Here is a 12565-nt window from a genome sequence, read left to right on the forward strand (position 1 = left end):
ACCTAATACTACATGGTTATTAATTAATATATGCAAAACAAATCCAAGTATTACATTATTTTTCAGAGATGCAACGGAGTTGGGAGTTGGGACAATAGTGACTAGGTATGCAAACCGATATAACTAACATGCATGATCAAATATCTTAAATTGATGCACATTTTATAAGTACGACAGGAATTGAAAGAAAACGATAGTTCGTGCGCCAAAATAAGAAAGCACTGAATTTCAGGGACCTTTAATGCATATATTTGCCATGTTACCATGTATATCAGCATGATCGGTGCATACCTATCTTTTCCTTTTATATATCCTTCCATATCTTTTGGTAGTTTGTTTATATAGAGTTGTAGACCACTTACAATTATGTCTCTTACTTTGTTATCCGAATAAACCGGATATATCTATAAGTAAAAACATATCATTAAATATGGCCAGTAGATTCTAAGTCGAACACTCTTTAATTTTAGACTTTCCTTTAGGTCCAAGAAATTTGTGTTTTCTTACTATATAAATAGATGTAATTATTATCATGTAATTTGAAGGAATTCGAGAATGAGGAATTTTCAGAAAGTTCTCTCTGTTGTTTTCCTCCTGTTCTTCACCATCACTGCACCGTGCAATGCGGATATAATATCTGTAAAGATCCGTTCTGATGGCCGACGTGTGATCCTCTTCCACGAGTTTGAGTGCACACAGACGGGTCAGGTCTCCGTTGCCATCTCCTCCGTTTCAGTCACCGCTATGCCTGTCACCTCCAACTTATCACGACCTGATCCTTCACGTTTTGGTTTCTTCGTTGTCTCGGACGATGCATTAGACTATATGAATTACGAACATATTTCGTGCGACTTGGATTCCAAATTCATCTCACTCCTCTTTACTTTCCAAGATCTCTCCCCTCCTTCTCAGGCTTCTTTCAACAAATCATATAATGTGACATATCCGAATATGTACTCACTAAGATTCGCCAACTGCAACCCTTTATCCTACGTAACAATGGACGTTCGGACAGAGTTCTACAACACCCATAATGGCACTACCAAAGACTATTTACCACCCGGGCAAACAAAGCTCCCGTCTCTTTACTTCAATTTATACCTCATTTACCTATGTTCTCTAGCGTTTTGGATCTCCGTATGCTTCAAGAACCATCCATCTTGTCAATGGATTCATTTACTTATGGGTTTGTTGCTTCTTATGAAGGCGCTAAACCTGTTATCTGCAGCCAAGGTTCAACATTCTCTACAGGTCACAGGTATTCCTCCTCATGCATGGGAGGTTTCGCTTTACATATTTCAGTTTTTCAGGAGTGCGCTTTTTTACACTGTGATCGCAGGGATCATTGACGGATGTTCCTTCTTAAAGTTAGTGATTCCAGTAAAGTTGGGTTTGATTATTGTGATCCCACTTCAAGTTTTTGCTACTATAGCTTCTACAATGGTACGTGAAGAATCCATGGTTTGGGACTTTGGGTTAGGTCTTGCAGTCTTGATTTGTCAAATACTTTTCATTCTGCTCATTGGACTTGCGGTTAACAGTTCAGAGAGTGATAATTCTGTTAAGAATTATTCGGCAAAGTTGATTCTAATGCGGCTGTTCTATGTAGTGTTTATTCTACACTCATGCATTGATTATGTTTGTGAAGAAATTGGCAGTGATGCAGCAGAGACAGCGGAGATAGCCAGTCTTGTGCTGTATATGGTAATGTTTATATTGTTCAGGCCATCTGAGAAAAACGAATATTCTTTTCCATTATATCTTCCAGTAGCAGGGGAGCTCGTGGGGGATGTGGAGCTTGGATGTGGAGTTTGAGCTTTGAATTGCTGTGAGTTTTCAACTGATCAATGTTTAAGTAGTTTTTTCTCTGGAACAATAACATTTTAGTATCAGTTTGTTGACAAAGGAATTAATGACGGTAATATACATGTTTAATTTTTTTAGTCGTTAATGCTGCTAGATCAAAATGTCTCGACCCACAGTTCTTCAATATATGATGTTATAACTTGTTGATTGAATTTGCTTTGTGTTGACCCAACCTTTGTCTCATCGTATTGAATATCTCGATGATTATGATTCATGATTAATTCTCCAACTATCTAGCCCATTTAGAGATGTTCATATTAAATATGTTACCCCGATATAGAGCACGTAAATCAAGAAAAAATTATATAAATATGTGAATGGCAGGAAGATAAAAATATATTATTATAAATATTATATATGTTATAATTGACTGTATTTCGTTACCAAGGGGGTGTTTGGCTAAGGTTATAACTTTTCATAAACAGTTTTGAACTTAATTATAACTTATAACTTATAAGTTGACAAGTTAGAAGTGATTTACTTAAAGATTTTGCACCTTAATAAGCTATTCCTATCCGGACAACCTTTTAAGCTTATACTTGTGAACAACCGGTAATAATTTAAAAATAAACTTAAGTAAGCTTAACCTAAAACCCTCTAATAATTAAGTTTAGGGAACCAATCAACAGTAACATAAAAATGTATACACCAATAGTGTTTTCTAGTAAATGGTGTATGCGATATATAAAAGGAAAAGAAAATGATCATGAATTTTCAATTGCACTTACACTACTCTTTAAATTATCACATGATTTATGATTTTTAAAGCTAAGCATTCAAAAACTATAACTCTTTAAATCATCACATGATTTATGATTTTGAAAGCTAAGCATTCAAAATCTATAAGCAAACAATATGCACCCAACCAGTTGTAAATGTATAAATCCATAAAGGAATATACTTCAAAATGCACGTCTGTTGTTTATAAGGGTAAAAAAATAAATTATACTTTTAGAAGTTCCATGTTCATATAATTCTTTCTCGTTGTCCAATATATATATATATATATATATATATATATATATATATATATATATATATATATATATATATATATATATATATATATATATATTAGACCGGAGGGAGTGGACGCGGTAGAGACCGCACCTCTGGTGCCACCTAGGACAGAACATCGCCTCCTGATCGCGGTTTGGGTGCGGTAGAGACCGCACTACGACACTCGAAGGGTGCACTCTTTCAAGCTTTGTGATTTGTTCCTTTTCCTTCAAACTTTGTGGTTGGTTTCTTTTTTTATTTAAAAAAATAAATAAATAACTTAAGTGTGGCACCACTCTTTGGGTGTCAGTGGCGGAGCTAGATGGGGCGTTGGGGGTATAGTTGTACCCCAAAATAAAATTTTTATATTAAACTTTATATATTAGTTTTCTATACGTAAGTAAGTTTAACTACCTTACACCCCCAACACGAAACATTAAATCTTGTTGCCTGCTTTTTTTTTCTTCTCATGAATCAAAGTGATTGTTGTCAAGAGTTTAAAGACAATAGCAAGATCGGTATTCCATCATCCATTCGAAAACTTTTGTTAAAAAATATAGTTTCAAGAGGCTTCATGTTTTTACCTATATTTTGATTGTTCAAATGTTATTTTAAATTTCGATTATGTTTGTATCCCCGTATTAAAATTTCTAGCTCCGCCACTGTTGGGTGTGGTATGAAACCATACTTTTGTGGTAAAGGGTAAAGTGACGCCTACGTGTCACTGCGGTTTCATGAAGGAGGGTACCACTCCCTCCAGCCTTATGTGCAAGATAATGGGTTGTCCTTGTTCCTTTGTACCAAATGCTATTTATATGGGTAAAAATAAACTCTTTCTTGCTGTCCAAATATGTACGAAAAGTTCGAGTCTGGTGAGGACTCAAAAAATGATAAAGACTGCGTGAACAATTCTCAATCACTCGAACAATTCTCCATCACCTATTTCGTTAACGACACAAACTTCAAACCCAAATATTTGTCCGTGTTGCGTTCGCATTCAACCCACGTCCGTGGTAACTAATTCAAACTCGAGGATTTAATCACATGCGGCGAACATCGATGGAACATCATTTAAGTGTGTTTTATTATTTATTTTTGTTTATTTTTATTTCTTACTTTTAATTTTTTTATTTCGTTAAAAAAAATTTGAAAAACAAATAAATATTTTTTTTAATAGATATATGCTTGATTTTAACGTTTTTATTATTTTTTTCGTTTTTTATTTCATTTTTTCGTTTTTTATATATATATATTCCTTATTTTAAGTATTTTTACTACATATTTGAAGGTTCTAGTGTGTTTCTTTATTTTTGTTTTTAATTTTTAATTTTTATTTTATTTTTAAAATTTTTAAACTAAATATTGGTTTGAGTTTTTAATATTTAACAATTATAAAATTTTAAATAAGAAGAATATTAAAGATTATAACATGTTTTGTTCATACTTTTTTTGAATCGTATTATTTTTCGATCATAAAATTTTGAATCAAATTATTTTGAATTTTAGTATTTTAAATCAAATCATTTTTTATTCAAATGATTTTGGATCAATAATACATTCAATTAAATATAATTTTTGTTCAAAAAAAATTATAGATCATTATATGTTTTGAATTATTTAATTTTGAATCATAAAATATATAAGTAAGGATTATAACATATTTGAGACCAAATATTTTTAGATCATAACAAATTAAAAATCATAAACAAACTGAATCAAAAGTCTTTTTTTAATTATAAATATTTTGGATTATGTTATGTTCAATATTTTTTTGCAAAAATTAATATCCCTTAAAATTAAAAATAAATAGTTCAAAACCTTATTTTTGAAAAAATCTTTTTACAAAGTCACTAGTATATTGAGTATAAGTATCTCTTAAATTTTTATATTTTTGGAGAATTTTTTTCTGGTTTTTTATAAACGTCATATCATCTCATGAGATATTGACGATAAATAAAATCAAATCTCCACCATTTAATATTTCAATCTTGCGACAAAGGTTTATCTTCGCATTCCTCACTTTTTTTTTGAGTCCTCACTCGATCCAAATTTTATGTATGATATGCTATTTAAATCTATAAAAACGGTATTTATATTGTAGAAATGCAAAAACCACAATATATATTATATAAAATTCTTAATATACAATCAATAATATATTAAAGTTATTCTTGTCATCTTTGCGATCTTGGGGTTCCTCGTTCTCCTCATCATAAACCCCGATATGATCTTGTTTCGACAACATTTGAAACCAGTTCTTAAATTTCTTTCCATATTTATGTTTTTTTATTATAACACCCACGAGATTCTTCGGCTAGAAAATAAATATGTACAATAATATAAACTTCAACATAATAGCATCCAAGTTATCAACATACCAAAATACCAAATTAACAAAAAGAAAACTACATACCAAACTTTTAATTACCAAAATTACCAACATACCAAACTTTCAAGTTATTAACGTACCAATCCTATAATAAATGTTCACATCCTTAATGAGATAATGTATTAAAATAAACGGTCTCAAAACATAGATAACCCAAAATAAATTTCTATATCAATTTTAGACAGGTATGTCTAAATTCCTGTTGATTAAAACGAAGACAAATAATGAAATAAATTATGCCATATTTTTGTTATTTATAGCACCTTACATCCTAAATGAGATTATGTTATCTTTACAACATTATAGTTTTTCATATTTTTGTTATTTTTTTTTCTATTATATCATTGTAATTTCAACAATCATATTATGTTGTTTTTTTTTTTTGAAAGGGAACTTCCCTAACGAGGGTTTCCGAGCCAGCTTTCGTGCACCGACTAATCCCCCGCTGCAAACATGAGGCTTTGCCTCATGCCCTTGAGTCACTGCAGGCGAACCTCCATGGCCATAAGGGCTGAGTAGTGTCAGGATTTGAACATGGGTCAATAGGTTATCCACCATATCTTCCACATGCCTTACCAAGTCACCACAACCCAAGTGGTTATGTTGTTTTTATTTTATAATAACATTGTAGTGTAAATATAGCTACGTGAAATATATCATCCTTTTTATTGCCTTGTCTATTATAACATTGTACTATAAATATAAGGTTATTTTTAGGGCTTACCTAATTAAGTCATTACTAATTTAGGTCATTTAACTCACAAAAAAAACAATTTTTTAAACTGAACAGTTAATTCATTAACAATTAAGTTGAAAAAAAAAAATCATGAAGCCATTATTAATTAAGTCCTTAACAATAAAGTCATTTTCCATGTAAATTAAAAAATCGTTATGGTTGTGACTTTACAAGTATATTACAAAATCATTAACCTTTTCCATGGAAATCAACAAATCATGAATCACTTCCTAGAAAATTAACAGATCATATTGTAACATCCCAAAAATCATTATAAAATTGTTTCATTATTAAATCAAGTAAAATCATTTTTTCATATAACATCCAAATCAAAACCCATAAATTGTTTACAAAGCCATTGTTTCAAAAATAGAAATCACATATCAGAGTGTCCCCAAATCAATATCATCAAAACCAAGAGGATATGCACGATCACGCCTTTGCCTTATCACGATCATCTGAAGTACTGAAAGAATAAACTAAAATTGTGAGCATGAAGCTTAGTGAGTTCCCCCAAGCACCACCACACAAACAGATAACATATACAATCAAGCATGTTGGGTCCACAAGATCGAGGCATATTTTAGAACCCTAGGAAGAAGGGTGGTAAACGAAACCTCCCTTAGGATAAGGGAAATTTCGCTTATAGGGTTATCCCATCCCACCTGGGCTTGAGGATAAAACCATGGAAGGTATATATGGCTATAAATTTGGCTTTAGGGATTCCTTCGTCCTTTCTCATTCTCGGCTTGCACTTTCCTCACTTCTTTATCCCTCATTGTGGAAGAACTTGTTGGATTAGTGTCTAAGCCCATAACTATTTTGGTATGTACTTGACCCGATTGCGAGCATGGTCCTTTTGGGTTGCCTTCACCAAAGCAACTTGATAGGATGATTTATGGAGAAAGAGAATAATTATGATTTATTAATATATTATATGAATAATATATTAAGAGATAAATCATATTATTTAATTAATAATATTCAAGAATTAATGAGAATTAATTTTGTGACTAAAAGATATTAATTAAATAAAGGGGGCTAGAACTGTCAATTGTGTGATAGTTGGATATTAGGCTCCATAGAGGATGGAGTGGACGAAATCTATGGCGAAACCCATAAGAATTCGTCCAAGGCATATAAGGAGGGAGTCCATGGGCTGCTTATAGTCTAAGCAATCAGATTAGGGTTTCTTAGTTCAAAATCCTAATAGCCTCACATATTTAAAGACCCCTAGGGCACCAAAAACGTGGCTAAGCATTCTTTAGGGTTCTTGGACATTTTTTGGTGCCTCCTTCTCTTCTCCTAAGTCACCCTCTTGCTCTTGGTGTTTGTAAGTATCACACCCCCAAACCAAGGATGGCGGAAACGTCTGGGGGTGGAGGACTTCATGTATAGTATCATAACAACAATTTTAATAGTGATCAAAGTAAACACAACCAACATAAATATAATTGAAAAAGTTACATCATAGTATATGTTTACATGTTTCCAAATCAATTACATTATGTTGACAGAAATGAAATGTTTGACGCCTTAACGTCCCATCCTCAAAAGCGCTTGTTTACCTGTTTCTTTATTCCCTGAGAATACAAGTAGTTTGAAAGAGTGTCAACAATTAACTTGGTGAGTTCATAAGCTTTTGAATGTAGTGATGAAAACCTTTTCCTTTGTAAAAGTAATGTTTGTTCCAGAAAAATCCAATATTTTCCTTAGAGTGTGAATTGCAGCCTTAAATCCAAAGACCAAAATGTACAAGTAATTTCCATACTTATAGTAAAGCAATGCAAATTTAAATTGACATAAACTCGTTTGATTTAATGAAATTCGTGTAATTCCTATGAGTTGTTAATACTTTATGTGAGTTATTATAACCATACTATGACTTAGATGGCCTGAAACGACGTTCTTCGGGCGTCGGAAATGTTATGACATTTGTCACCCGTAGACCTCGAGGTCCTACTGTAGCTAGCAGCAAGGTGTGGGGTGTCAATCCCAATATAGATCTATACACAACTATCACGCTCTCCCTCAAAGAGACTCTGGTTACAATACAGGACTTATAGTGCATTACTTGAAAAGTAACGTGAAGCGAATGTCTCACAATTTAGTCATTAACGGATTTACGTGAAGTGAATGAAAAACCCTTTTCGTGTAAATGAATCCGTTAGTAGTGAACTTGTTGTATAGTGCATCATAAACTATACCTATTATAGTTTATCAAATGATAGTAGTAGTAGTGAACATAAACTATACTTACAATGGTTTATCAAAATGTTTGAGTGCAATGGATATAAACTTTGTTTATTTTAAATAAATTACTATCTTTGTGAAGGTAAAAATCCATTTGTTTTCTGTTGTATGTCTATTTACCAAGACAAAATGACATATAATATAACACATATATGCACATAATGATACACACCTTTCTCAACAAGTTACAAGGTGTGAATGAATAGATAACATTTTTCTAGTGTTAACATTTCTATTCCTGTTCTTAGAAGATTTATAGAAAAATCATCAAGAGTCCAAATCAGAATCTCTAAATTCTGAGAGTTTGGAAAATATGTCTAGTTTGTTCATAAATTTTATTATGATTTTTAGTGACTTCCCACTTGTGTGAAAAAGCCCATATTCACAGACTGGTCCGTATTTGTTCTTGAAATGATAGACAGTTTTGTAAAAATCACCATAAATTGTAGAAAAATCGTATGGTGATTTGCAAATAGTCATTTTAAAGGTATGAACCTGAAATATTTGCACCTAATACAGTTTTGAAAACTGAAATGTTTAAGTTGACCAAAACAGTCCGTGAATGGAGTTAAAATTTTCTGATGAAAACTGTTGGGTGAGTTTAGTTGTGTTCTTGATGTTTTAACTTGTATCCCCCCCCCCCCTTAAAACTTAAGAAAAACATGAAAAGATAGGGGTATGAACTCACCTTGTGTGATTTCAGTGGGTGGATGTTGAAGAAATGTAGTGTTCAACTCAAGAACACTTAGAAGGTTGCTTGAAGATTCGAAGAACTAACACAAATATGATGAAGTTTGTGTAAGCAACCTATGATTTGAGTAGAAAGAGGTAGAATAATCATATGAAGGATAATATTACTTACCAAAAGTAGATGGAGAACTTGAAAATCAGCCTTGAAATCTCGAAATTTAGAGAGAGAAGTGAGAGAGAATGGAGTTTGTTCTTTGGTGGAGAATGAGAGAAATGTGAGGAGGGGTAAGGGTTTCTAGCCTTTGACCAGGAGTGTGGCTTGAAAAATGGTGGGAAAGGACAATGAAATGACCAGGTATGGTGGAAGGACAAGGGCTGGTCATTGAGTGGGCATGGGGTGGTTGCTTGTGTCATACACTAAGGCAAAGTCAACACTCCACCACAAGTATCTCACCCACTATATTTTTAATCTTAGACAATGATTATCCTCAAAATGTGATTAGATTATGGAAATATGGGGTCTTATATGTCAAAATATAAGTTTGGGTGAAAATCCCGTGTTAAAATCACGGAAAACGTGCTCAAAACGCTAAAAATATTGAAAACCGGGCAAAAATTGCCAATTTCCGAAATTCTGGGCCGGAGGTTCGGTCCCGGCTCTTAGAACCGAAAGTTGATAGGGGAAACGAGAGCAGGGTTCGGCTCTTTAAGCTGTGGATCTCGGACCGAAGGTAAAGGCTTGGACCGAAGGTAGTTCTCTCGGACCGAAGGTTACTTTCGGTTCCTTAGTAGTTTCGGTTCAGGAGGTGGTTTCGGTTCTCAGGAGGTTCGGTTCCTAAGAAGGTTCGTTTCCTAAGAAGGTTCGGCTCCTTAAGAGGGTTTTTCGCGTAAACTTCCATTTTCGAGCGGTTTTCGATTAAATTAAGGGTCGGGATGCCCCGAGTGATTATAAGAAGTTGAGAGAGATTTTGAGAGAGATTTGGGAGAGATTTGACATATTTGGAGAGATTTGACATACTTAGAGAGATTTGACATACTTGGAGAGATTTGGCATACTTAGAGAGATTTGGGAGAGATTTGACATAATTGGAGAGATTTGGCATACTTAGAGAGATTTGAGAGAGATTTGACATACTTGGAGAGATTTCTCATTCAGAGAGAGATTTGGGAGAGATTTGACATACTTAGAGAGATTTGGGAGAGATTTCACATACTTAGAGAGATTTGGGAGAGATTTTACATGCTTGGAGAGATTTGGGAGAGATTTGAGGCAGAGAGAGATAGAGTGAAAGAGATTGGGAGAGACTTCTTTTGTGACCTTTTTGAGTGTTTGGCTTTGTAACGTAAGGTCCGCAAACCCCGTTTAGCCATGTTTAAGAGTCTTACACACCCCCGAAGGGTACGTAATAGTGTTTTATTGCTTTGCTTCCTCACTTACCCCGATTAGGGTTCAAGAATCTATAAATACAAACTTTTCAAGTGATGATTTCTTATTAAAATAGTGAGTTGTACAGTAATTACATAAGGTGAACCCTAGTATACAAGAGTTAGTAGAGTTGACCGGTTTGACTTGTTGACTTTATTTGACTTTGACTTGACCAGAATTTGACGGTTGTCACATCATCCCCCCGTTAGAAGGAATTTCGTCCCGAAATTAGCTTTTTGACTGGGACTTCAAGAATTTGGGAAGAGATGTGGATACTTTTGTTTCATCTGATCCTCGCGTTCCCAGGTGAATTCGGGTCCTCGTTTAGCGTTCCAGCGGACCTTCACAATGGGAATACGACTTTGCTTTGTTCTTTTGATCTCTCGATCCATGATTTCTACCGGTTCTTCCACGAAGAGGAGACTCTCGTTGATTTCAATTTCGTCGAGTGGTATCACGAGGGTATCGTCGGATAAACATTTCTTTAAGTTCGATATGTGAAAGGTAGGATGTATGTTATTAAGTTCCTGTGGTAGGCGAAGCTTGTAAGCTACTGGGCCAATCCTAGTGAGGATCTCGAATGGTCCGATGTATCTAGGGTTCAGCTTTCCTCACTTGCCGAAACGTATTAAACCTTTCCAGGGTGAGACCTTTAATAGCACACGATCCCCAACCTGGAATTCCAAGGGCTTTCGTCTGTTATCCGCGTAACTTTTCTGTCTGTCTGTAGAAGCTTTTAATCGTTCTCGGATTTGAACAATCTTCTCTATAGTTTCTCTTATTATCTCCGGGCCAGTGAGGGTGCTATTAGGGATTTGTCCCTTAGCTAGTTGCGTGTTACCCACTTCAGCCCAGCATAGAGGTGACCTGCACTTGCGGCCATAGAGGGCTTCAAATGATGCAACCTTGATGCTAGTGTGATAACTGTTATTGTACGAGAATTCGACAAGTGGTAAATGGGTATCCCAAGCTTTACCAAAGTGTATCACACACGCTCTAAGCATGTCTTCTAGCCTCTGAATGGTCCTCTCACTTTGCCCGTCGGTTTGTGGGTGATAGGTTGTACTCATGTCCAGCGTAGTTCCCAAGGACTTCTGAAGTGATTGCCAGAATCGTGAGGTAAATCGACTATCCCTGTCTGAGATAATGGATCTTGGAACGCCATGCAGTCGTACAATCTCTTTGATGTACGTCCTAGTCAGTTTCTCCATCTTGTCGGTTTCTTTTATCGGTAGGAAGTGCACCGATTTGGTCAATCTGTCTACGATTACCCATATGGTATCAAGCCCGCCCGTGGTCTTAGGTAGCTTGGTTATGAAGTCCATGGTTATCCGTTCCCACTTCCACTCAGGTATATCAGGCTGTTGTAGTAGTCCTGAGGGTTTTTGATATTCTACTTTGACCTTGGCGCAAGTCAAACACTTACCTACATAGGTAGCAATTTCGGCTTTCATGTTTGGCCACCAGTACAACTTCTTGAGATCCAGATACATCTTATCTGAACCTGGGTGGATGGAGTATCGAGTCTTGTGTGCTTCGTTCATGATGACGTCTCAGAAACCACCGAACTTCGGTGTCCAGATTCGGTTCATGAGGTAACGAACTCCGTCGTCTTTGAGTTCTAGGTTTTTATCCATTCCTCTTAATGCCTCACCCGTCACATTTTTCGGTTACAAGGCCTCCAGCTGAGCCTCTTTGATTTGTGTGGACATGTGTGAATGGATTGTCATCGTTAATGACTTTACTCGGTGTCTCGAGTATTCCTTTCGACTTAAGGCATCTGCTACTACGTTTGCCTTACCTGGGTGATAACGAATTTCACACTCGTAATCGTTCAGTAGTTCTACCCATCGTCTTTGCCTCATGTTGAGCTCCTTTTGGTTGAGAATGTGCTGAAGGCTCTTGTGATCGGTAAAGACAGTACACTTTGTTCCGTAAAGGTAGTGCCTCCAGATCTTTAGGGCGAACACTACTGCTCCCAATTCGAGGTCATGCGTGGCGTAGTTGACCTCGTGCGTTTTCAATTGCCTCGATGCGTAGGGAATGACCTTTCCTCGCTGCATTAATACACACCCAAGCCCCTGGTTTGATGCGTCGCAGTAGACTACAATGTCTTCGGTTCCTTCTGGCAGAGACAGGATTGGTGCGCTGCACAGGGCTTGTTTTAACGTTTGGAAGGCAGCTTCTTGTTTATCTTCCCATTTAA

At 35.3% G+C, this 12565-nt stretch overlaps 1 pseudogene; it reads left to right on the forward strand.

The window, feature by feature from the left end:
* The first annotated feature begins 555 nt into the window (after nucleotides 1-555).
* LOC145106724 (protein CANDIDATE G-PROTEIN COUPLED RECEPTOR 7 pseudogene) lies at nucleotides 556-1815 on the forward strand (annotated as a pseudogene).
* The last annotated feature ends 10750 nt before the right edge of the window (nucleotides 1816-12565 follow it).

The sequence above is a fragment of the Lactuca virosa genome, chromosome 4, assembly GCF_052849685.1.
Source record: "Lactuca virosa cultivar CGN04683 chromosome 4, Lactuca_virosa_CGN04683_v6, whole genome shotgun sequence".
Classification (NCBI taxonomy): domain Eukaryota; kingdom Viridiplantae; phylum Streptophyta; class Magnoliopsida; order Asterales; family Asteraceae; genus Lactuca; species Lactuca virosa.